Raw genomic sequence first — 27,990 nt, 5'->3', positions numbered from 1 at the left:
CAATCAAAAAAATCTGTTAACAGAATTTATGAGAAAATTCTCTTGATAATTCATATCTCACTTCATTCCCAATAAAAATTAAATGGAATGTGAAGTGTGGCATAATAGGTATTGAGAGAAAGGGGCTTCAGAGAAGGTTTCTTTGAAATTAATGTTACCTGAATTTTAATATTTCAGGGATAAATATTCAGTATAAGAGTTTGGAGTTAAAGAAGAGCAACATGGTAAGAGGAAATAATGTGTGAAAAGCTCTGGTTCTACTGGATGCAAAACCTTACTTCCAGTAGATCTAATGTGTTCCAAACAGGAACTGTGCCATTCCTGTTTTGAGAAGCATTTTAATTTTCCCCTTCTACCTCCATATGGCAAAAGGTACATAGTTGGGCAGTAGCTATTAAGATAAGAAAATTCTACTGAATCTTCTATAGATAAATTAAAAATACCTATCATTCGGAAAACTCACATGTAAAGTTTTTAGTCTCCAAGGCAACAAATTGTCAAGAGTCACATTGTATTTTTGGGAAAATGCTTTGTCCTAATGCAAATCAACTGCTTTTGTCTCAGTCCCTGGGAATCTACATAGCTTTATTAAAGGAAAACAGAAGTCAAACGGGGCATGTTAGCATGAATGAAATGAGATAAATGTATGACCCATTGTAGAGACAATAAAAAACTTTTAAAGATTTTCCTGTCAACAAGCCAGCTTCTAATGTAGTACCTAAAATTCATAAGAAGTCTTCCGGCTACTAGCATAGTTGACTGACTGTTATAGCCTCCATAGAACAGTTTTGTTTTATGCCACTTGCTCTGAAAGTTTTTTAACAATTACCTTTAGTAACTTAAAGAGAAAACTTGGCACAGAGAATTTGTTAAAATGTACATTAAGGCTGCCTGCCAAAGTAATATTATAGAACAGGTGCTGTCAGAATGAGGAGGTGGAAGCAAAAGAAGGAAACCAACAGAGAGAATAAGCATAGGAAATGACCCCAAAACAAGGGAGTCTCTGCTGCATACTGTTACCACCACCTGGCCCAGCCAGAAGCTAGCCAGAAGCCAGCCCTTGACTGACGCCTAGCTCACAGGTGTTTACACATCCTACTGGCAGACCTGGCCTCATCTGCTTTTTTTTCGCCCCTCTTAGTAGAATAAATTCTATTTTTTGAACTTTTGGTTCAACGCTTCCCAGTTATATTACTTGTTTCTGCCACTTTTGTACTCCTCCATTAGGCTTTTTAATACTTGGCCATTCTTACCCTGTATTTTGACTGATAGCAAGATAGATAAATGCCCATTATTTCAAAACATCAGGCAGCTTTTTTTCTTTCTTTCTTTCTTTTTTTTTTGAGAACTTCCTACTACTCTCTTGGCAAAATGTTACAATTACCCCATGGACAACAGGGCAATCATCAGTTACTCTGAGGTTGACAGATACTCTATCTTGGCATCTTTGTTCATGTTTTCTTTATTGCTTGAATATTCTATATAGCCAGGTTTTTAATTTTTAAAAATTATTTTCATTTTGTAAAACAATGCTTTAAGTGACCTACCAAAATTATTGGATTTATTGAAACTATTAGTTCGTGATGCTTTATCCTTAGATCAATTTAAAAAAATGAGAGCTGATATACTACTCTGTGCCTTGGATGAGTGTTCACAGTCCTTTCAGAATTTGATGTGGCCACAAAAAAAATAAATTCACAGAAATGTTCTACTGCTTTCAAGGACAAATCTGTAGGTAAGGTGACCATAAGATAACACATTTTAAAGAAATCACCCCAGAAAGGCAGGTCATAGGTAAGTCTCTAGAATGAAGAACTTAACAAAGGCAAGAAAGACAGAATCCATATTGGGTTAAACTAAACCAAAAGTGTCCACAATATAAAATGATACATACTATTAAAATAAATAATTTTGTGATTTGTGAATTATAGTACCTAATTTTTAAAGACTCATTAAACAATTTATTATAAAACAAATCAAATGTATCTCCTTGGTACATTATCTTACAATATATGATTAATTTAATGATAGTTATCATTTTATCTCTCTGTATGTAAAAGAAAGCTTTTGTAATGTATTTGAGTATATACTTTCTAAAGTTAAATAAATATTGGACATACTGGTTATTGCTTTTGCTGAAAATTATTTTCTTTACTTAGTCTTAGTTTTATTCAATTCTTTAGTTTGTTTACAGAGATTTTACTGATACATATTATCAAATTGCTTATTTGAAAAATTGCATCTTATGTTGATTTTCAAAAAGGTATCTAAGGTATCTACCTGCAAACTAAAAGGTAGCTAAGACAGATCTCAATAAATTTAGAAGTTTGTTTTGTCAAGGTTAAGGACATGGCTGTGACAGAACCTCAAAAGGTCATGAGAACATGTGCCCAGTTTTATACATTTTAGGGAGACATAAGGCATCAATCAATATATCTAAGATGTACACTGGTGCAGTCCATAAAGGCAGGACAACTCAAAATGGACCCTTCCACATCAAAGATGGATTCCAAGATTTCCTGATTGGTAATTGGTTGAAAGAGTTTATCCAAAAGACCTAGAATCAACAGAAGGGAAGGTCTGGATTAAGATAAGGGGTTATAGAGACCAAGGTTTTTATTATGCAGATGAAACCTCCAGGTAGCAGGCTTCAGAGAGAATAGATTGTAAATGTTTCTTACCCAACTTAAAAAAAATGCCAGAATCTTAGTTAATTCTCTCCTGGATCAGGAAAGACACCTGGAAAGGGAAGGTCTTTTTTCCTTTCCCCTTGTGTCCCATTACGGAAAGCTTTGCAGGGTCATTTCAAAATACGTCAAGTAAATTTATTTTGGGTAAAGTGCTTTGATTTCCTTTAGGACCAGCTGTCATGTTGGTATCTTATTGCTACAAAGAGTCTGCGTTGTCAGTCTTGAGGTCTCTACTTGAATGTTAAATGCCGATCAGTTGTGCCTAAATTCCAAAGGGTGGCTAATATAATGAAGCAGGTCCAACCTCCACTTCCCATCCTGGCTGGAATTAATTTTTACAGTTAACTTAGGAATGCCATGGGCTAATAGGAGGGGTCCATTCAATTGGTTGGGGACTTAGAATTTTATTTTTGGTTTACAAGACCCTCATTATGAATCTAAAAGTAAAAAGGAGATGTGGAAAGGAATTTTGCCATTTGTGACAACTGATCAGGGATAAAAAGAGTATATAGTTATGAATAGTCGACCTTTGAGGGAGCCTCCACTGGGTCAACCTATCCATTTTCTAGATATCTACATTTAATTTTATCATTCCACACTATAAATACTAAGAGCCTGTATGTGTAAAGTACTGCAATAGATCCTGGGGAATCAAGGAAATTAGACCAGGTTCTTGCTCACAAAGATCTTATATTCTAGAAAATATATTCCATTTATATAGCTGTGAAAGGAAGAATAGCCTGCTTTCCTAGTTATTAAACATGGTTAGCTGGCTCTGTGAGAATATCACCAGCCTGACTTTGTACGATATTATATGAATCTTTCCAGTTTAACTGCCACTTTACACGATTATGTCTGAATTCTTAAATATGACCTTTGAGGCCATTCACAATCTGTTCCTTTCTTCAAAATTTAATTATTCTTACACATTCTACTGCCACATCACTCCCCGAGTAGCCATACCTAGCCTGGCTTAGGTGCCCACATCATTTCTCATATTGTATTCCATGCTATCTCTATTGTTCCACTCATCACACTATGTTGCACTTGTATGTTTCCCTGACTCTCACTAGACTTTAAACTCTTCAAGAATAGATACATGTTCTTCACAATCACGCCTTCAATGTAAACTACCTGGCACTTAATAGTGCTCAATAAATATTTGTTGAATTAATGAACTGCTTAAACCTCTATTTTCAAAGAGAAATAGAATATTGCTAATTGGTCCATTCCATGATCTTTCAAGTCAACGGTAGCAAGCTAAGTAATCACAAATGATAGCATGATCTATAATTAATTATACTGATTAAAATCTCTTACAGTATAATTATATAAAGATGTGCTTCTCTTTAATTTAATATCCATAATAAAAAAAAACTGCTAGCAATTTCTAATTAGTTGTCTTTTTTCCAAATCCATATTAATTTAGGATTTAGACACCCTTGTGATACATTTCTATAATTCATAGAATTGAGCAAAGCATATGGCTCAGTATAAGTCTTCAGTAACATTAGTATGATGGCAGTAGTGTTGGTGGACTGGTTTATAGTGATGGCAACAATGAATATATATCACTGATATTACATATAAATCATATGATTTATTTATTCAAGATAAAGTTAGACACTTGTTGAGTTCTTTCAAAATACAGGAAGAACTTTGCCATGTCTTATTTACAAGTAACATTGTTATTTGCATTATTGTTAAATTAAGCATAATAACAAACCATTGTATTGGGGAAGAGAATGTGAAATATTATTATAACATTTTATAATGTTTTGTAATGGAAATAAAATCCCCCAGATGACCAAATGTGTATGTAAACAATTGACATCTGGATGCTATTTTACAAAAACAGTAGTTACAGAGAGAAAGGGTTTTCATTTTCTCTAACAGTTCAAACAGCTTTACAAATATTTATAAAAGGTCACCAATAGAGGGCTTACCTAGGGTCGAATAAAAGAGGCCCTAAAACATCAAAAGCTATTTTGAACGTCCAGCTGGGAGATCTAAAACAGAGAGTAGCAAAGACAGTTTGTGACAAAGCTGACACACAGTATTCTGAAAGGAGTGAAATCAATTGTGACATTTTTCATTTATTTGTAAATGCCTCTTTGGCAGTACACTCACTCAAAACGACAGTTGCTTCTTACAGAATAGGGGAGGTGATGGTAAAATAGAGGAATCCTGACAGTTGCTTTAATGAGATTCTGCATTAGGGCTATTCTAACACTTTCACCCAACAAGAAGGTTGCCCTTCATTTTCAATATCGTATCTCAGTAATTTGGAAAATGTTATCCCTATGAAAAATTAAAGTAGCAAGTCCTGAATAGCTGTGGGCCAGTTTATTTTCCCCTTATCTTTCAATCAGTAGAAAACATTCTAAACCAAGTATCTAAATGTATGTCAGCTTTTCAGACCAATTACCTCTTCTCATTAAGAATGCTGTTTTTATTAAAAACAGAATTATGGAGTGTGAGAACAACTCAAGACATACATACCAGAAACTCAATATTTGCTTGAAAGTATCTGGTAGTATTCTTTAAGCTGCATTTTAAAAACGCTTTTATTTTTATATTTGATGTTCCTAAGGAAAAGGAAATTTTTGTCTAGGTAAAATTTCATTAGTCTTTGTAATAAGAGCAACTCCAAATTATCACAATCTAAAGATTGAATTCATTTTTTCATTCAATTGTTCTTTGATCAGATGTTAAGTGTTTGGTGCAGCTGCAAATCAATTGGTGTAAACCTACTTCTTAAAGAAAGAAAAAAAAAGTAAATTATAATGTAGAGGGAAAATGCAATCCAATCCAGAGCCTAACCCAGCACCTATCAGCTGTTAGTCAACCAACAGGTATTTGTTGAACTGATAAACTCAACAAATTATATATGGCAATGTAACCCACAGCCTTATGGGCATATCCAGATCCCAGAAAAATGAACTAATACGAGTCATTGGCGGAATAATGAACTCCCTGGGTTCCAATTTCCTTATCTGTAAAGTAATATTTACTTTATAAGAGTGTCACGAGGATCAAATAAAAGTTAGGGTGGGAATAAATCACCTAGTACAGCTCCTGGGTCATAGCAAATTGTCAATAAATGGTAGCTATTATAAAGCTTTGCTTTAGCCAAAACAAATGATATTTCTCAAATACAATAACAAAATTACTAACAACAGTAGAATGAGGGAACACTATCGTTAGGATAATACTATTACCTTTGGTTCTGTCTCTTCCACTAACAGCCACTTTGCAACTCAGTTTTCTGACCAAAATGGGACTGATACTGTATTCCTATACTTACATAAAGCTAGAACTCAGCTTGACTATAAAAGTTGTCTGGGTACTTTAAGTACCCTAATATCATACATTCTTGTAATAAATACCATGAATATGGCAGTGAGCACCATTTCAGTTTGGCAAGTTAACTGTGGTCTAAGATCTTGTGTTGGTAATTTTGCCCTGCTGGTCAATTGTTAATTTTCAGGTAATGTTCAGTAGGGCTTATAAACAAAACTGCTTGAGAATCTAAATGTGTGCAGACTCATGAAGATTTTGTCTCTTTATTCTATTTTTAATTTACCTAGAGCAGTGGCTCTCAAACTTACACATTAAAATTACCAGAAGGGTGTGTTTATTGCCAATAGCTATAGTGTAACTTCAGACCAGTTAAATCAATATTTTTTAAAATTCCTCAGATGATTCTAATGTGCAGCTAAGATTAAGAACCACTGGTAGTCTGATACAATTTTTCTCCAAAAAACACTGTTGGCTTCCCAAACAAATCACTTTTTTCTCTTCTTTGCAAGACGCTGATTCATCTTCCGTGTCTTCTTTCTTTCCAAGCAACTCTGGAGAGATTGACTGTATGCATAGGTTTAAGGCGATCCTGATTAGACTCAATCATAATGGCCCCATTACTTTTGCCAGGGATTGATTTAGGGGTATATATGTTATCCATAGCTAGCCAGTCAGATGGTAGGAAAGGTGTTCTTGGGGCTTCTAAGTTTTCCACTCTTCTGAAAAAAATCCTTTGTTTCCTGTGGTTGTGTACAGATGTGATGGCTAGGACTGCTCTGGACATCTTGGGAGCAAGGAGGAAGTTAGTCTAAAGCCAAAGCCAACATCGTGAGGATGGCAGAGCAGAATAATAGAAACAGAATCTGTGATAATGTCATTCAACTGCTCAAATAATTTGCCCAATATCTGGAATTATGTAAAAAAAAAATTCAGGTAACATCAAAGCACTTTGAACTTAAATAGCATTCCAAACAAACAAAAAAATGGACTATATCCCAAGACTAACTTAGGTTAAAATTTTCTTTTGCTTATATTTTGAAATATTTATGAATTAAAACATCTGGCAAAAATGCTTTACTTTTCCTTAGAAATTAAACAATGTCCTAGTTTTACTTAAATGGTTTCATAGCACATTTTACTAAGAAATATTGTGTCGTATGTACACAGACATAAGAAATGTAATAGTAGATTCTGCCCTTTGAATATTTTATAAGTACTAATTTGTTCCAATTTTTTAATATATATAATGTGCAATATTAAAATTTATTTTCTACATCCCCCACATTTATAAATATGTGCACTTGCTTTTATAAAAATTGTCGTTTATATTATAGAGAAAAATGAGTTTTTTTAATATCCAACCACAACAATTGCATGACTTCCTAATAATCTTGTCTGTTTTTAATTGATTCTATAGATAGCATGCATTTCTTGCCAGTTGTATGTCTTATTCTAAAATGTCAAGACTACAGTTTTGTTTCTGAAAAGTCCTCTCTTTTCTTTAAGCAATACTTTCCTGGACCAGGAAATAATGAGGATACTTTGGAATGATGCTTTATTGTTCAACCACACAGTTGGAATGAGATTAATCAGAATTTGCTGTAAGATCTATTATGGAGCTTTAAGTGACATACACTGTAATCACTATGCTCCAATTAGACACTTTAAATCTGTTTTTTTTTTTTTTTTTTTTTTCCAAACTAATTTCCTTTGTGTTTCTTCTTCCTCTCTCCACCTCCTCTCTGGTTCCTGTATTGTTTATTTAACAATAAGAATAATTTCAGAAATATTCACCAGGATTTTTGTGGAGAAAGAGAAGACTAGACTATGCTTGGTGGATGGGATTTGTTAGGTGAGTCAGAGAGCAACATGTATTGGGAGTTGTAGCTTTTAAGAGCCAATAGAGATTAACAGAGAGGAGAAAACAGGAGTTGAGGCTAAGAGGCCTCAATGGTATGATCTCTTTTCCTATGTTAGGAATAACACTCAAACTCCTAAGGAAACTGAACACTCAAACAAAGAATTCTTAGCAAAGCAGTTTTACTTCTGCGCAGAGGGGTGCCTCCTTGGCCAGTCGCCATGAGAGCACACCTAAACAAAGAGGTACAAGAGCCTTTATTCCTGAGGTAAGTCCTGTCCCTGTACCCTTTCCCCATTGGCTGGGGTCAGGTTGTACAATCTAAACTAATCCCGGCTGGCTAAACATTTGATTTTTTTAGATAAGGTGGGCACGTAAAAGAAAGTGGAGAGGAAAGGGGAAGGGGTGTCTGTAATGAGCTAGAAAGTTAGTCCTCTTTCCGAACAAGGAAAGGAATGTGAGCTGGTACTGATTATACCTGGTACTGTGGCATGCCTGGGCATCTAACAAAGGAAAAAAGGAGAAAAAAAGAGAAAAAGGAAAAAAGGAGGGGGCTATTATGAATTAAAAAATAAAAGATTGATCAGGTTATTTGAATGGAAACTTCATCATATCCCACAGCTATGACTACCAAATCCTCAATAAATTTATAACTCTCATGTTACGCTTAATGTGATAGATTTCCTGCAAAGGTCCACAGGGGATACAGTTTGGTGAAGTTGAGAAGTGAGTAGAAAAATTGAAGCTAAGAACGTGCAGTAAGGAAGGAAAAAGGTGCTGAAAAAAAAGAAAGACAGAAATTCTCAGAGCACATTCCATCCAGAATAGATCAGGTAGTGAAATAGGGGCTCGACCGAATTTTCCTTCAGAGTAGCTGGGGAAACCAGTTATACTTTTATCTCCCTCACCATTCTATAAGCACCCAAGAACAGAACTCTTTGAACAGTACTCTTTGAGTTCCATATAGAATTCAATGATTAAATGTGATTCCACTAGGATAGCTCCTTCTAAAAAGGCCTTTGTCCCTCTTACCCCTAAATTTAGGCAATCTCCATACCTTCCCCCTTTCCTTCTCTACTCAAATATTTATAAGACTGACCTCTCAATAGTGATAAAAACTTGGCAGAGCTAGAAATCTCATGGCCTGAGTTTGGTTTGGGATCATCTTCTTATTTATGGATCACTTACTGCTTTTATGTCATAGTAACGGATCTTCATACTCTAAAAAAAGTTATAGATGCTCATGTCTGTCTCAGTCCTCCTTACCCAAGGACAGGGATCTGACTTCATCTCTGCATCCCTTCCCCTTCCCCCACAAACTGAAAAGGACCTTCACAAATTAGAGACTTAATAAATGTCTGATGCATTGAACACAATTATAAATGAAGTACCTATTTTTTGCTCCGTTTATACTAAAACTGTACTTGCAATGATTTCATCTACCTTTTCAAGCATTAAAGTACAATAATTGTGGTCAGATATTTTATTTCATTAGTTTAAATCAATACTGGTTTAAATAATGCTAGGAATTTTTATGAGGACTTTAATATTTTGAAATGTGTTTCTGGAGGCAAGTCCTTATTTCTTGTGAATCCCATTTTATTCACAGAAATATGAGATGTCTTATGTATTTCTATTGTAAATATTAAGCAATGTTGCATTACAATGCAGACAGGTAATCCGTAGGCCCAGCAGAGCAATAATGATTAACACACGCTAGAGGGAGTATACATTTTAATAGAATCATTCGTAAAATCCATGTTTCAAAGGTTACAAAACAGAATCGAGTTTACCAAAAAGCAAATAAATCATCTTACTTTGGGGTTTCTTCTTTCATTTCTGATTTTTAAATAATAAACATCATTTCCCTAGAGCAGGTAAACTACACTTACCTGTAAATGAATTATAAGAAGTTCTAAAATCCTCACAAAAGATTTACTCTCAGTGAACTTTGCTCCTGATAAATTCTACCCATAATGTTTATTCAAATTTACTTTTAAAAAGAGAAAGCAGGCTTTGGAGAGGTGGCCTTTACGTGGATTTTATTTGTTGATGATAACGATGATGCACAGTGCCTCTTCACAAGATGACATGAGTCGATGGTAATCCCACTATCACTCTTGCACCAATGAGTGCTCTAGTTGAGTTCTGATCTCAATTTTTGACTCCAAGCTAAGACAGAACCAAAAGAATAAAACAAACAAAAAAAAAAATGCAGAGCCATGGAAATAATGACTTAAAGGACTAAAAATGAGCAAACGTGAAAGAAAATGTACTAAAAATTGATTAAAAAATAAAAGAAATAGAAACATACACCATGCATAGAAACAAAGGACCAAATAAATGAAAATGTCAGTATCAATAACTAGGCTTCTTTTTAATTACACTAAATGTGAGCTAACTAGATGATGTTCATTTTAGCTTGTATATTTGTCCTAATGCTTTAATACTGTATTTGTCTTCTTCAGAAGTCGTATGAACTGTAGGTCAGTGTGCTTTACCTCAATAAATTGCTTCAACCAATTTGTTCAGGTTTCACAAAACAATATGAGCATACAAGAGATGAATTATTGTTCCATTCAATATTTTAAGTCACATTTCCTACTTTCTGTGTAGGTTTTTCGTTTTGAGATGGAGTCTCCTTTGACACCCAGTGATATGGTTTGGCTGTGTCCCCACCCAAATCTCAACTTGAATTCGCACGTGTTATGGGAGGGACCCAGTGGGGGGTAAGTATTCACCCACTCGGTGTGAATTCACCCACTCTCCTGCCATGTGAGACATGCTTTTCACCTTCTGCTGTGATTGTGAGGCCTCCCCAGCCATGTGGAAGTGTAATGAGAGGTGACAGCGTGCTGGCAGCCCTTGCTTGCTCTCCGCCCTCCTCAGCCTCGGTGTCCACTCTGGAGGAGCTTAAGGAGCCCTTCAGCCCACCACTACACTGTGGGAGCCCCTCTCTGGGCTGGCAGAGGCCGTAGCCAGCTCCCTCTGCTTGGGGAAGATGTGGAGGGAGAGGCGCGAGCGGGACCCAGGGCTGTGAGCTGTGCTCACAGGCCAGCGCGAGTTTGGGTGGGCATGGGCCAGGTGGGCCCCACACTTGGGGCAGCTGGCTGGTGCCACAGGCCCTAGGCAGTGAGGGGGTTAGCACCCAGGCCAGCAGCTGTGGGGAAGCGCTGGGTCCCCCAGAACTGCCAGTTCATCCACGCCACACTTGAATTCTCAGCAGGCCTCAGTCACTTCCCCGCGGGGCAGGGCTAGGGACCTGCAGCCTGCCATGGCCGAGCCCCCTCCCCCACCTGCCGCTGCAGTGGGCTCCCGCCAGGCCTGAGCCTCCCCAACAGGCACTGCCCCCTGCTCCGCAGTGCCCAGTCCCATTGACCATCCAAGGGCTGAGGGGTAGGGGCGCACCGCAGGGGACTGGTAGGCAGCGCCACCTGTGGCCCTGGCACGGATCCACTAGGCAAAGCCAGCTGGGCTCCTGAGTTGGGTGGGGACTTGGAGAACCCTTAGGTCTAGCTAAAGGATTGTAAACGCACCAATCAGCACCCTGTGTCTAGCTCAAGGTTTGTAAAAGCACCAGTGCTCTGTGTCTAGCTAATCTAGTGGGGACTTGGAGAACTTTTGTGTCTAGCTAAAGGATTATAAATGCACCAATCAGCACTCTGTGTCTAGCTCAGGGATTGTAAACGCACCAATCAGCATTCTGTCAAAATGGACAAATCAGCTCTCTGTAAAATCGACCAAACAGCAGGATGTGGGTGGGGCCAGATAAGGGAATAAAAGCAGGCTGCCCAAGCCAGCACTGCAACCTGCTCAGGTCCCCTTCCACACCGTGGAAGCTATGTTCTTTCGCTCTTTGCAATAAATCTTGCTGCTGCTCACTCTTTGGGTCCGCACTGCCTTTATGAGCTGTAACACTTACCACAATGGTCTGCAGCTTCACTCCTGAGGCCAGCGAGAGGACAAACCCACCGGGAGAAATTAACAACTCCGGACGGGAGGAACGAACACTCCAAACGCGCCGCCTTAAGAGCTATAACACTCACCACGAAGGTCTGCAGCTTCACTCCTGATGCCAGCAAGACCATGAACCCACCAGGAGGAATGGACAACTCCGGATGGGATGAAAGAACAACTCCAGACGCACCACCTTAAGAGCTGTAACACTCACCACGAAGGTCTGCAGCTTCACTCCTGAAGCCAGCGAGACCATGAACCCACCAGAAGGAAGAAACTCCGAACACATCCGAACATCAGAAGGCACAAACTCCGGACACATCATCTTTAAGAACTGTAACACTCACTGCGAGGGTCCACGGTTCATTCTTCAAATCAGTGAGACCAAGAACCCACCAATTCTGGACACAGTAAGTCCAATAAACCTTTCTTTTGTAAATTGCCCAGTCTCTAGTATGTCTTTATCAGCAGCATGAAAACACACTAACACAGTAAATTTGTACTAGCAGAGTGGGGTGCTGCTGAAAAGATATCTGAAAACATGGAAGCAATTTTGGAACTGGGTAATAGGTAGAGGTTGGAACAGTTTGGAGGGCTCAGAAGAAGACAGGAACATTCGGGAAAGTTTGGAGCTCCCTAGAGACTTGAATGGCTTTGACCAAAATGCTGATAATGATATAGACAATGAAATCCAGGCTAAGGTGTTCTCAGATCGAGATGAGGAACTTGTTGGGAACTGGAGCAAAGGTGACTCTTCTTATGTTTTAGCAAAGAGACTGGTGCATTTTTGCCTCTGTCCTAGTGATCTGTGGAACTTTGAACTTGAGAGAGATGACTTACGGTATCTGGTGGAAGAAATTTCTAGGCAGCAAAGCATTCAAGAGGTGACCTGTGTGTTGTTAAAGGCATTCTGTTTTAAAAGGGAAACAAACCATAAAAGTTTGGAAAATTTGCAGCCTGACAATGCGATAGAAAAGAAAATCCCATTTTCTGAGAAGAAATTCAAGCTGGCTGCAGAAATTTGCATGAGTAATGATTAACATTTGCCAAATGTTAATCACCAAGACAATGGGGAAAATGTCTCCAGGGCATGTCAGAGACCTTTGCAACAGACCCTCCCATCACAGGCCTGGAGGTTGGGGAGGAAAAAGTGGCTTTGTGGGCCAGGCCCCAAGTCCCCGTGCTGTGTGCAGCCTAGGGATTTGATGCCCTGTGTCCCTGCTGCACTAACCATGGCTGAAAGGGGCCAACATAGATCTTGGGTTGTGGCTTCAGAGGGTGCAAACCTCAAGCCTTGACAGTGTCCACATGATGTCAGCCTGCCAGTGCACAGACGTCAAGAATTGCTGTCTGGTAACCTCTGCCTAGATTTCAAAGGATGCATGAAAATGCCTGGATGTCCAGGCACAGTTTGATGCAGGAGCAGGGTTCTCATGGAGAACCTTTGTTACGGCAGTGCTGAAGGGAAACGTGGGGTCGGAACCCTCACACAGAGTCCCTACAAGGGCACCACCTAGTGGAGCTGGGAGAAGAGGACCACCATCTTCCAGACCTCAGAAAGGTAGATCCACTGACAGCTTGCACTGTGCACTGGAAAAGCCTCAAACACTCAACACCAGTCCATGAAAGCAGCAGGGAAGGAGGCTTTACCCTGCAGAGCCACAGAGGCAGAGCTGCCCAAGACCATGGGAACCCACCTCTTGCATCAGTGTAACCTGGATGTGAGACATGGAGTCAAAGAAGATCATTTTGGAGCTTTAAAATCTGGCTGCCTCGGTGGATTCTAGACTTGCATGGGGCCTGTAGCCCCTCTGTTTTGGACAATTTATCCCATCAAGAATAGCTGTATTTACCTTATTCTTATACCCCATTGTATGTAGGAAGTAACTAACTTGTTTTTGATTTTACAGGCACAAAGGCGGAAGGGACTTGCCTTGTCTCAGATGAGACTCTGGACTGTGGACTTTTGAGTTAATGCTGAAATAAGATTTTGGGGGACTGTTGGAAAGGCATGACTAGTTTTGAAATGTGGGGACGTGAAATTTGTGAGGGGCCAGGGGCAGAATTATAAGGTTTGGCTGTGTCCCCACCCAAATCTCATCTTGAATTCCCATGTGTTGTGGGAGGGACGCAGTGGGAGGTAATTAATCTTGGGGGCAAATTTTTCCCATGCTATTCTCATGGGAGTGAATAATTTTCATGAGGTCTGATGGTTTTAAAAATGGGAGTTTCTCTGCACAAGCTCTCTTCTCTTATCTGCCACCATGTGAGACGTGCCTTTCACTTTCTGCCGTGATTGTGAGGCCTCCCTAGCCATGTGGAACTGTAAGTCCAGTAAAGCTCTTTCTTTTGTAAATTGCACAGTCTCAGGAATGTCTTTATCAGCAGTATGAAAATACACGCAGGCTGGAGTGCAGTGGCATGATCTCGGCTCACTGCAACCTCTGCCTCAGGTTCAAGCAATTCTTGTACCTCAGCGTCCCGAGTAGCTAGGACTACAAGTGCACGCCACCACACCCAAATTTTCTGTATTTTTAGTAGAGACAAGGTTTCACCATGTTGGCCAGACTGGTCTCGAACTCCTGACCTCAGGCGATCTACATGCCTTGGCCTCTCAAAGTGCTGGGCTTACAGGTATGAGCCACTATGCCTGGCCACTACATTTGTAATATTTTATATAAGAAGGATATTTCCATAAAAATATGCACACTATGAATGTTTATAATCTAAATGAAATGGAAAAGATTTAATATATATGAAACAATAGCCATTTTTATTCAGTACTATTGCTTCTTTGAGTAAATCTAGTGGAGAAAATATTCTCAAAAGAGATAGTACAAAACAAAGTGCAAGAAAAGCTCTTATGTATGAATTTAGATTGACAAGCTTTTTATAATAAAATATATTAATACTAAATATTTTTGACTTTTCTGGCCACACGGTCCCTGTTGCAACTATTCGGTCTGCTGTCTAAATGTGAAGCTGCTACTGACAATATATAAATGAATGTGCATGGCTGTATTCCAGTAAAAGTTTATTAACCAAAACAGGTGTTGAGCCAGATTTGGCCTGGGGACCATAATTTGCCAGCCCCTGGTCTAGTTCATCAGTTTCAAAGTGATACATCCCCTTTCCAATACGAAACAGCAAGAAAGGGACCAAGGCCAGGTAGAGTTTTTGTAGATAACCCCTGAAATCCCAGAACATAAGAAACATTCACATTTGAATACAATTCAAGCAAATGTGGTGAACGTTTTATAAATATATTTTTTTATACTGCCCATGTAAATTCCTGCCTCTATTAGACAGATTCTTTTGACTTTCCCAACTAGACAAAAATCTCTTCCTAAGCTCCCTGTCATTAAATTTCCTTGGCAATTGAGATGGCTTTGACAAAAGTCTAGACATCAAATTTTGGTAATTAAAAGCTTACTTACATTTAAAAACAAAAATAAAAGACCTTCTTTTTTGTTTTTTTCTTATTGTTGTTGTTGTTGTTTTTGAGACGGAGTTTCACTCTTGTTGCCCAGGCTAGAGTACAATGGCGCAATTTTGGCTCATTGCAACCTCCGCCTCCCAGATTCAAACGACTCTCCTGCCTCAGCCTCCCGAGTAGCTGGGATTACAGTCACGTGCCACCACACCCAGCTAATTTTTGTATTTTTAGTAGAGACAGTTTCACCATGTTCGCCAGGCTGTTCTCTAACTCCTGATCTCATGATCCACCTCCCTTAGCCTCCCAAAGTGCTGGAATTACAGGCATGAGCCACCACGCCCAGCCAAGACCTTCTTTTCTATTACTAACATGTCTGTTTTCTTAACTCTTTCCTAGAAATGCAAATATTTTGCTACATTAGAAATAGAACAGAATAAATTATTGAATAAGCGCATCTTCATCACAACTTAAACACTGTGACTTCTTTTCACTCCACCCTCTACTGTGTAGATATATCACAACACATACAAAATTGGGAACAGATAATGTTAGTAGCTGCAGTATGACCCTAAGTTATTTTAGTGATAAACTACTATTAAAAAATTTCAGGCCGGGCACAGTGGCTCACGCCTGTGATCCCAGCACTTTGGGAGGTGAGGCAGATGGATCACTTGAGGTCAGGAATTTGAGACCAGCCTGGTCAACATGGTAAAATCTCATCTCCACTAAAAATACAAAAATTAGCTGGGTGTGGTGGCACATGCTTTTAATCCCAGCTATTCAGGAGGCCGAGGCAGGAGAATCACTTGAACCTGCAGGGACAGAGGTTGCAGTGAGCCAAGATCACACCATTGTACTCCAGCCTGGGTAACAGAATGAGCCCCCATCTCAAAAAAAAAAAAAAAAAAAAAAAAAAAAGAAAAGAAAAGAAAAAGAAAAACAATTTCAGTGTTACAAAATACAATTATTAAGCTAGCTGGCTATTTTTTAAATTAATGTACTAATACTTCTCTAATATTCTTTCACACAGAAAAAAAATTATAAAAGTGATTCATCAATTATCATGATCCAGTTACCACAAATTATAATAATCAATATATATTATATGCCAGGAAATACGTCAAGTGCTATACATTTATTTAACTATTTACTAGTCAAAGCAATCCTTTATAAGGTAGGTACTATTATTACTATCATTATACAATGATGAGAAAACTGGGCCACAAAGAGGTTGTAAAGCATTCCAAAAGTCACACAGCTAGTAAGTAGCAGAGCTAGAATTCGAAAGCTGGTGGTCTAGGTTCCCAATGCTAATGAGGCCAAAGCCATGACTGTTTACACAGAAATGCTAGTCCACTGACATTGCCAGTATGCCCTACACTATGCGTGCAAAATATCACCATTGGCAAAAGGGATGATGAAACAAAAGTTGGAGGTGAACACAGAAATGTATAAGCCTCAACTGGTACGTGAGGGAGAAGCACTGGAAAATTTACACCTAAAGACCCAAAAGTCATTATTCAACAAATGCTATAAGTCAGTAAATCCTCCTTATAGACATGGCAAACACATTTATTTCAGGCTTTAGGATCAGATTATCCTATATTTAGATCCTAGTTCCACTACTTACTAGCTAGTTTTTTGACTAAGTAAAATCTGTGAAACTCAGACTACTCTTATATAAGATCAGAATAAAAATCCATACTCCCCTATTATGATGAGGATTAAAAATGTTCATGGGGGACCAGGACATAGTGGATGCCCCCAAAAATGGTATCTCTTATTAGTCAAAGTTTTGTTTATTCACTTTTAAGTACAGAAATGAAAGTATTGATATAACAAGTTGAAGAGATGCTAGAGATCTGGATAAAGTTAAAAATTCATCCAAACATCTGAAAGACTTGTCTGTGTTATTTCTGACTTCACATAATTTCCTGATTATCTAAAAACATCATTAAAAATACAGCTATAATTAATCACTGCTATGGATGTTTGTGCCCTACAAATTTTACTGTGAAATGTGACTCTCAATGTTGGAGGTGGGACCTGGTGGAGGGTGACTGGATCATGGGGGTGAATCCCTCATAAATGGTTTTGCACCATCCCCTTGGTAATAAGTGAGTTCTCACTGGGTTCACACGAGAACTAGTTGTTAACAAGTCTGAGACATCCCTCTTCTCTTGCTCTTACTATCGTTCTCACCATCTGACATTCTGCCATGATTGTAAGCTCCCTGAGGCCTCACCAGAAGTAGACGGCAGCATCATGCTTCCTGTTCAGCCTGCAGAATGGTGAGCCAATTAAACCTCCTTTCTTTATAAATTACCTAGCCTCAGGCATTCCTTTATAGTGATACAAGAATGGACTAGCAGAGTCATGAAGACAAATTCTCTAGAAGACTCTCTCAATTTTTCATCTGAAACAACTACATCTACCCAATTACAGTCATGTGTTGCTTAATGACAAGGATATGTTCTGAGAAATGCACTATTAGGTGATTTTGTCTTTGTGCAAACATGATAGACGATATTTACATGTGGACTGTACAGATTACTGCACACACAGACTATAGGGTAGGGCCTATTGCTCCAGGCAACAAACCCATACAGTATGTTACTCTACTGAATACTCTAAGCAACTGTAACACAATGCTAAGTGTTTGTACATCTAAACATATCTAAACGCAGAAAAGGAAATGCTTTGTGCTACAATGTTAGGATGGCTATAACTTTACGAGGCAATAGAAACTTTTCAGTTCTATTATAATCTTACAGGCTGCCCATGCTGGCTCACACCTGTAATCCCAGGACTTTGGGAAGCTAAGGCAGGAGGACTGCTTGAGGCTAAGACTTTGAGACCAGCCTGAGCAACATGGTGAGACCCAATCTCTACAAATGTTTTCTTTTTTTTTTTTAATTAGTTGGTCATGGTGGCAGGTACCTGTGGTCCCAGCTGCCCAGTAGGAGGCTGAGGTGGGAAGATGGCTTAAGCCCAGGAGTTCAAGGCTGTAGTGAGCTATAATGATGCCACTGCACAACAGAGCAGGACTCTGTCTCAAAAAACTAGTAATTTAATGGGACCACCTAAATATATGTGGTCCCTTGCTGAATGAAACATTGTTACATAAGGTGTATGACTGTATTAAGACATTATTTCAATTCACAGAGCTTCCTACCTTGTCTGCGGCTACAGTATATTGTGAACATCCCTTCAAGCCTAAGCAAGCCTCACAGGACTAGGACAGGCTGAACATCCACCCTCCACTCCACTCTCATCTGTTCACTTTCAGTTTAAAGCAACATCCTCATCTATTTTCCCCAATATGCTACATAAACATTATCATTTCATCATTTTCTATGTGAGCCTTGATACATCAAAAATAGGAAAGAATTGTATTGCTGGATGCCATCTGATATATTACTCATTAAATAAAGAGGTAGTGGCAATCATACTTTAACGTAGCTAAATTATACTTCAGTAAAATTTTTTAACACATGATACATTAATTATATGACATTATGCACAATCATAAAAAATAGATAATATTTCAAGGAGGTGTTGTTAATTCAGAAGTCCAAAAAGAACAGATAGAAAGACAAAGATACAAGCAAAAAAAGAATAAAGAGACCAAGTACATTCATAAATTTTTTTTAATTGTCTAATTTTCTCTAAGAGAGATAATGGGGCACACTTCATACTTGCTGAGCCCCATTCACAAACTGAGTTTTAAAAAGAGGAAAAAAGCAAAATAATGTTATACAACCATATGATTATGATGACTAAAATAGTAAGACACATAATTATGCTGCAATATTTAACACAAATTGGCAATGACCTGGCAATTTAAGAGTAGTAAAGTCATAAATAAGGAAGAAGACATATCCCCATGGATGAGATAAATAGGCAGTAGAAAGCCTCAAGTGGGTTAAAGTTAGTGAGATTAGTTCCAGCAGGCAGCAAATTTCAACTGTTTTCTATTCATCCAGGTAGCACCAAGCAATTATTCTTCATGTAAATCCATTGTTGCCACTATGTGTTAGGATCTGTTTTCAAACTTAAACCAACCTATTATATACCTTTATTACAGGAAAGCTTAAACAAAATGCATTTGTGTAAGTGATGTAGATACAAACTTCAGAATATTCATTTGTTACCTATCATTGATCTCTGCTTTGATGGAGGTGATTTTTCATGTAAAATAAACCGAAATAACACTGAAATAACAGGAAAAGAGTTATGATATAAAAATTTGAATTTATTAAGTATAACCAGAATATACATATATAGATTGTTTTCTTTATAGAAGACTCTACATCATTTCTAATGGCACTGCTATTATTTAAGTATGTTAAATAAAACAAATGAGTTTCTTAAACATCAGTCTCGTCACCTAACAAGTTTAGGTGTCTACAAGTTAATGATGATTACCAAAACAGTTGTCTCAGTTCACTCAAGCTGCTATAATAAAATACTATAGACTAACAAGACATTTATTTCTCACAGTTCTGGAGGCTAAATGTCTAAGAGCAAGGTACCAGCAGATTTGCTCTCTGGTGAGGGCCCGTTTCCTGTTTTATAGGCAGTGCTTTCTTGCTGTGTCCTCACATGGTGGAAGGGGCAAGAGCTCTCTCTCGAGTCTCTCTTTCTCATAGTTTTAAGGCATGGTCTTGGACTGTTGCCCGGGCTGGACTGCAATGGTGTGATCATGGCTCACTGTAATCTCACTCCCAGCTCAGCCTCCCATGTAACTGAGATTATGGCCAGGTAATTTTTCGTTCTTTCTTTTTGGAGAGAGGAAGTCTATGTTGTCCAGGCTGGTCTCAAACTACTGGCCTGAAGCAATCCTCCCACCTCAACTTCCCAAAGTGCTGAGATTACAGGAGTGAGCCAACAAGCTCAGCTCTTGAAGTCTATTTTATAGGACACTAGTCTCGTTCACAAATACTCTTCCCTCATGACCTAATCATCTCCCAAAGGCTCCATCTCCTAATACCATCATCTTGGGGGTTAGGTTTACAACGTATGAAACTAGGAGAGACATAAAACACTCAGTTCACTGCAAGTCAATTCAATTTTTGGCTATGTTAATACTAGAACAAAGCAGAAGAAATATAAGACAAATATCCCACTATAGTCTATGAGATGTGTATTAACAGAATGCCACTGTACACAGCTTTATTTTTTTCTTTTGAGACAGTCTCACTCTGTTGCCCAGGCTGGAGTGTAGTGGTGCAATCACACCTCAATGTAGCTTGGAACTCCTGGGTTCAAGTGATCCTCCTGCTTCAGCCTCCCAAGTAGCTGGGATGACAGGTGCATGCCACCACGCCTGGCTATATTTTTAATAAAATTTTAGATTCAGTGGATACACGTGCATGTTTGTTACATGCATACATTGTGTAATGGTGAGGCTTGGACTTCTAGTGTACCCATCACCCAAATAATAAGCAATGTATCCAACAGATAATTTTTCAACCCTCATTCCCCTCTCCTTCTACATCCTTTTGAAGTCCCATTGTCTATTCACTAAATCTTTATGTCTATGTGTACTCATCAATTAGTTCCCACTTATAAGCAAGAACATGTGGTATTTGATTTTCTGTTTCTGAGATATTTCACTGAGGATAATTACCTATAGGCCTCCAGCTCTATCCGTGTTGCTGCAAACAAAAGACATGTTTATTGTTGTTGTTGTTGTTGTTTTGAGACAGGGTCTAGCTCCGTCACCCAGGCTGGAGTGCAGTGGCACGATCTTGGCTCATTGCAACCTCTGTCTTCCCAGTCTCAAGCCCAAGTGATTCTTGCGCATCACCCTTCTGAGTAGCTGGTACTATAGGCATGCATCACCATGCCCGGGTAATTTTTGTATTTTTCGTATAGATGGAATTTCACCATGTTGGCCAGGCTGGTCTCGAACTTCTGACCTCAAGTGATCCACCTGCCTCGGCCCCCAACATCTCATTCTTTTTTTATGACCAAATTGTATTCAATTTTATTTATCCATGCAACTGTTGATGGACACTTAGGTTGATTCCGTGACTTTGCTAGTGTGAATAGTGTTGCAATAAACATTCAAGAGCATGTGTTTTTTTTTTTTTTTTTTTTTTTTATAAAGATTTCTTCTGAGTAGATGACCAATAGTGGGATTGGTAAATTAAATAATTCCATTTTTAGTTCTTTGAGACGTCTCCATACTGTTTTGCATGGAGGTTGTACTAATTTACATTCCCACCAACAGCGTTTGTGTTCCCTTTTCTCTGCATACTTGCCAACACCTGCTGTTTTTTTTGATTCTTTAATAATAGCCATTCTAAATGGTGTGAGATGATATCTTATTGTGGTTTTAGTTTGTATTTCTCTGATGATTACTAATGTTGAGCATTTTTTCATGTTTCTTGGCTGCTTGTATGTCCTCTTTTTAACATGTCTGTTCATGTCCTTTGTCCACTTTGTGATGGGGTTGTGTTTTTCTTGTTGAGTTCCTTGTAGATTCTGCATGTTAGTCCTTTGTTGGCAGCATAATTTGATAATAATTTCTCACATTCTGTAAGCTGTCTTTTACCTCTGTTGGTTATTTCTTTCGCTGTGCAGAAGCATTTTAGTTTGATTAAATCCTATTTGTCTATTTTTTTTTTTTTTTTTGTCACATATGCTTTTGATGACTTAGGCATAAATTCTTCGCCTAGGCCAATGTCCAGAAGAGTTTTTCCTGGGTTTTCGTCAATAATTTTTACAGTGTCAGCTTTTACATCTAAGTCTTTAATCCAACTTAATTTTTGTATAAAGTGAGAGATAGGGTTTCAGTTTCATTTTTCTGAATGTGGCTAGCCAATTCTCCTAGGAATATTCATTGAATACAGTGTCTTTTCTTCATTGTTTATTTTTCCCAACTTTATCAAAGATCAGTTGGTTGTAGGCATATGGCTTTATTTCTGGGTTCTCTATTCTGTTACATTGATTTGATCCTATTTTTGTACCAGTACTATGCTCTTTTAGTTACTATAGCCTTGTAGTATAGTTTGAAGTCAGGTAATGTCAGGGCTCCAGCTTTGTTCCTTTTGCTTAGGATTGCTTTGGCTATTCGAGCTCTTTCTTGATTCCATACGAATTTTAGGATTGTTTTTTCTAGTTCTGTGAAAAATGACGTTGGTAATTTGACAGGAATTGCATTGAATCTGTAGATTAGGCAGTATGGTCACTTTAACAATATTGATTCTTCCAATCCATGAGCATGGGATGTTTTTTCATTTGTTTATATCATCTACAATTTCTTTCATCAGTGTTTTGTAGTTCTCCTTGTACAGATCTTTCACTTCCTTGGTTAAATGTATTCCTAGGTATTTTACTTTCTTTGTGTGTGGCTATTGTAAGGGGCATTGTGTTCTTGATTTGGTTCTCAGCTTAAATGTTAAACGCTTTCAACTTTTCCCATTCAGTATGATGTTGGCTGTGGATTCGTCATAGGTGGCTCTCCTTATTTTGAAGTATATTCCTTTTGATGCATAGTTTGTTAAGGGTTTTTATCATGAAAGGATGCTGGAGTTTACTGAATGCTTTTTCTGATCTACTGAGATGACCATATGATTTTTGCTTTTAATTCTGGTTAGTACAAGGCATTTTGAAAGAGATATTGAAAACAGAAGGGTAAGAGAAGGGTAATCAATGAAAAACAGGGAGCATTAAAAAAAAAAACTCTGGCCAGGTATAGTGGCTCACATCTGTAATCCCAGCACTTTGAGAGGCCGAGTCAGGCGTATTACCTGAGGTTGGGAGTTCGAGACCAGCCTGACCAACATGGAGAAACCCTGTCTCTACTAAAAATACAAAATTAGCTAGGTATAGTGGCGCATGCATTTAATAATTCCAGCTATTCAGGATGCTGAGGCAATAGAATCACTTGAACCTGGGTGGCGGAGATTGCAGTGAGCCGAGATCACACCATTGCACTCCAGCCTGGGCAAAAAGAGTGAAACCCTGTCTCAAAAAAAAGAGCACCTTCATTCATTCACTTATTTCAAAAACTTTGCTGAGGGCTAATATTAATCGTAATACTGAAGCTTTCAAATTATCTTGTGTTTCAAAGACCTCTGAGAAAATTATCTCCTTTGACAATGTTATCCCTATGTTTAAGAATATAAAATCTGTATACTAAGCACACTTACCAAATATTGGTTTGAACCATTATTATTGCTTCTAATAAAACTCTCATTAATATATTTTATATGTTGAATGTGTTTGTCTTGCAGGTGGTAGGTGATGGAGACAGAGAAAGAGAGATAAATAAATACAGAGGGATACCTTGTTAACTCAGAGATATTATAATAAATTTTTATAATGTCATCAGAGATTTTTCTACTCTGAATAATTCCAATCATTGAGCTTTTGCCTTTAAAAAAAATGCAGAATACAAAGAGACTTATCATGTGAGTGCAACTACTTCTGCTTTCTCAAAAGGTTACCAGGCTTACGGTCTTTGAAAGGGCAACTGAGATAACCATGTGCTCAATACAATGAGAATATATGTAAACTTTTTAATGGTTTAAGTTGAATGGGTAGGGAAAGAGGCTTATAAACAAGAGAAAACCTAACTAACTATTGAAGGAATTAAATCTGGCTAAAACATGGAATATAAAAAAGAATGGCAAGAGATGAAGTTAGATAGGCCAGATAATAAGGGTCTTACAGGTCATGTTAAGGAGATTAAATTTTATTCTGAGGTTAATGAAGAATCTTTAAAAGATGGGAAGCAGGGCTGTGATTTACTTTATAGTAAGATCATTCCTCTATCTGAAATGTGATAATGGACTTGGAAACACTACAAGCAAAGAGATCAGTTAGGAAGCAATGGCATTAATCAGCTAAAAGATGAGTTTAAAAAGTTGGGAATCAAAAAGTATTTAAAATTATTTTATATAAAAAACTATCCCTAAGCCTCCCATTACTGGACAGAAAGTATTAAACAGAAAGTATTAAAGACAAATCATTAAATGATAGATCCTAAAGCAATTTGCTTATATGTAGCTGATGGCCAATGGTGGTCCAGACAGTATTTTTTAAAAATTTGCCAAACTTTCAAAATCAGGAAATTACATACACACAGGCACATACATCCCAATTTGTAGCTTCCCTAGATAACAGGAAGATCTTGGGCCATCATTCTCAAACAGTAAAAACTGACTACAGCTGGTTAGTGATTATTCCTCTTAAACAGAGCATATATTCTCCAGTTTCCTCGAGTCTGCGCAACTTTTTACTTTCTTACCAGCATGGATACCATCTGTTAATTACCACGGATCACCTCTACACTTCAGTCATCTATTTCACCTATATTGCCTCTACAGGCATTTGAGATTGGGACTTGTATATAAAATAATATGTAAATACTTTACTTAATTTTAAAAAATGACATTCTGTCATTTAAAATTACATTTTAAAATGACATTCTGTTTTCAGGAGGAAATCAGTGAGTGACAGAAACAATATACTAGAGATTTCTGAAAGAAACACGTATAGGGACGTGAGAAGGTTAACAGAATAATTCCTTGTATCATCAATGTAGGAGTAATCACAAGCTTTCATTTAACTTAGTGCCACATATCACTTGGGTGTCACTTTGGTCTGATAACAACTCAAATCTCTTCTCTCCAAAAAAGAAAAAGTACATTTTAAAAGTTCACTTTGAATTTAAAACTTCTCAAAATGAACCAAATACAGAATCAGCTATTCATTAGCTAACTACCTCATCTAGATTTTCTTAAGATAAAATTATTTTAAAAGTGATTAAGAAAGAGAAAGAATACCAAAAGTAAAACCAGAAACACTTGCCATTTTAGACTACCTTACCAGAAAAGTATTCTAATATTTGTACCAACACTATTTTCAATTAAATCTAATAAGCAAATATAATTCCAAGGATATGAAAAGGAACTGCTAAGATACTTGTTCTGAAAGCACTCCAATTAAAGATGAAAATACATAATGCTTTATTTTGGCAAAAGAATGATCCAGTGGCACAGACAAGCAGTCACTTCTATAACATTTAATAAACTATAGACAAAATGCAAACAGCAACCCCCAAAACCCCTATAAATATAAATCTTAATGAGAATATAAAGCTGTGTTCATTTTTTCTTATAGAAAATAAAATAAAAAATAAATCTTCACATCACAACCTACATTGTAAGCATATGTTTTACTATATGAACATCTAATTCATTTAAAAATTAATATTAAAAGTAATTATAGCAAGTGAGCTTTTCACAATTTATTCCTAGCTAATATTACATTTTAAAATATGTTTTAAAAACCTAAAGAATAATTTAAATTATAATACTGTCAAATATTAGACTTTGAAATTCATTTGATTTTTTCCAAAATTCTTTTTTCAAATTTCGAAATCACTATTCTTTATATATATAACAACATTTACAGAAATGACTTGTGTGAATTTTTTATCATTTAGCATAAAAACATGTCATTCATAATTTTCTTTTAAGTGAAAATAAAAATTTAGTAAAAACAATACTATATATCAGAGTTGTTTCACAACTAACTTATGATTTTAAGCAAAAGGAATATAAAAATGAACCACCTGTATTAGACAAGAGTATACAGATCAATTTTTATCATCTTTGTTAAATGAATAATTTCGTAGACAGCCTTTCAAATTCATTCAAATGAATACCAAGATACATGTTAAATAAGCTGATTTTCCTAGGGCAACTGTAAGAAATGAATTGCCAAGCCCAGTCAATTTCTAAAGACCCTGTGAGCTCTTCCAAATCCAACTCTAGGTTAGTAAAGTAGAATTATCAGGCAGAAGTGGAATGTCTACAAATAGAAGGTGAGTTACTGTGTGTACTGACGTCAAAGTAGTAAACTTCTTACTCCCCCAAGGCGGGAGGGAAAAAGAAAGGTTTCATTAAGTAGACAGTACTTACTTTCAAATATATAGCAGTGGGTCAAATGAGGAGATGCATAACTGATACCTGAACAAAGAAGATTTTAAAGATATAATGACTAATGTCATTAACAAATAAAATTGCTGTCAGAATACTTAAAAGGTGCAATGAGGAAAAAACGTGCTACTATTATTTTAGAAGTGCTTGCTCTGGGAACACAACATTTACAACTCCATTAAGAGAAAACAAAGGGGCCGGGCGCGGTGGCTCAAGCCTGTAATCCCAGCACTTGGGGAGGCCGAGACGGGCGGATCACGAGGTCAGGAGATCGAGACCATCCTGGCTAACACGGTGAAACCCCGTCTCTACTAAAAAATACAAGAAAATTAGCCGGGCGAGGTGGCGGGCGCCTGTAGTCCCAGCTACTCCGGAGGCTGAGGCAGGAGAATGGCGTGAACCCGGGAGGCGGAGCTTGCAGTGAGCCGAGATCGCGCCACTGCACTCCAGCCTGGGGCACAGAGCAAGACTCCGTCTCAAAAAAAAAAAAAAAGAAAAACAAAGGGAGGCAGTATGAAGACCGTGAAATATAAAACAAGTTTTCGTTTGCCAATGTAGTTGTACGATAGTATGAAAATCAACAATAAATACTTTATGGCATTCTGGTAGCAAAAGAAGCCAAGAAGTTGGGTCAACCTGCCATTTTTTCTCTATTCATATTTTGTTACTGCTTTTGCTCTTTCCTCTTAATCTACAACTTCTTTCTTTTCTTTTCCCTTTTGCCTATGCTTAATTTCTATTGTTATCTAAGACTGCTATTATCACTCATCTAAAGGGTTCTTTTAAAGCCTTTTTCTAGGCACTGTATTGAGAAAATGTCCAAACTGTCCTGAGATAACCTTGAATCACTGTTGTCAATAATGTTGCCAAACGTAATTCCATGATTCAATCCAATTATGTGCTATCTAAACTTTACTCAGCCTTTAAGAGTTTTTTTTCCCAATTGTCACTTCTCTGATTTCAACCACTTTTCCAAAAAGATTCTCTAGTTTAGCCAAATATTTGTTCTATGAAAATTGGTCACACATCTATAATATTAATATAATACCTGATATATAAAAAGCTGTCCCTTCAATGTTTTGTAGCCTAGCAAGAGTGACAAATAAGCCCTGTAAAATGTGCTAAGTAGTTTATAATGAAAACGCATACTGAAACTTATAATGTAATTAACTAGCAGTTACTATTTGCCCAACTCCATATTAAAGACTTTTCAAGACACCATTTCATTTTATCCACAAGGAAGAGGATTTTGCCCCATTTTTAAAAATGAGAAATGGAGACTGTTCAAGGCCACATAGCCAGTGCATGGCAAAAGAGAATTTAAAGCAAGATTTTGTTAATTCCAAACCTAGGGGTTTAACAGTTACAAGTCTTAAAAGAATAGTTAAGTATGAGCCCAATAGAAAAGGGCTATCCTGCGTTTATACTGTGTTCATATCCTCCTATATACATGCATCTCCCCACCTGAATGCCTTTTCTGAAATATTATTTTTCTCTCTTTTAGAACTTGCTCCAAACTCACCTAATGATTCCTTCCTGATAATATTGTTTCACTATAATTGCTCTCTCAGAATCTTTGTTTCATTTCTGAAATATATTTAGAGTATTAAATTTGAACTCATTTGTAAACATTCTTTATAAGTAATTTCACTGATGAATATTCTATGACCTCAACTAGGTATTATCACATTGGAAATAGGTAGCAAGCCAGTATTTCTTTTGACAAGCCTCAGGTACCCAGTGTAATAATTTACTAATGGTGACACAAAAGTAATTCTTGGGGCAGCA

At 37.4% G+C, this 27,990-nt stretch overlaps 1 long non-coding RNA gene across 1 annotated transcript in view; it reads right to left on the bottom strand.

The window, feature by feature from the left end:
- The window catches only part of LOC126948373 (uncharacterized), an 87,726-nt gene extending 61,334 nt beyond the window's left edge, over positions 1 to 26,392 (bottom strand). The window contains exon 1 of the long non-coding RNA XR_007723421.1: positions 26,185 to 26,392. This is a non-coding gene — a long non-coding RNA (uncharacterized LOC126948373). The remainder of the gene's footprint in view (positions 1 to 26,184) is intronic.
- Between the last annotated feature and the right edge of the window lie 1,598 nt (positions 26,393 to 27,990).

The sequence above is a fragment of the Macaca thibetana genome, chromosome 2 (assembly GCF_024542745.1).
Source record: "Macaca thibetana thibetana isolate TM-01 chromosome 2, ASM2454274v1, whole genome shotgun sequence".
Classification (NCBI taxonomy): Eukaryota; Metazoa; Chordata; class Mammalia; order Primates; family Cercopithecidae; genus Macaca; species Macaca thibetana.
The sequence above is the reverse complement of the archived record's forward strand: the minus strand, read 5'-3'. Positions and strand labels throughout refer to the sequence as shown.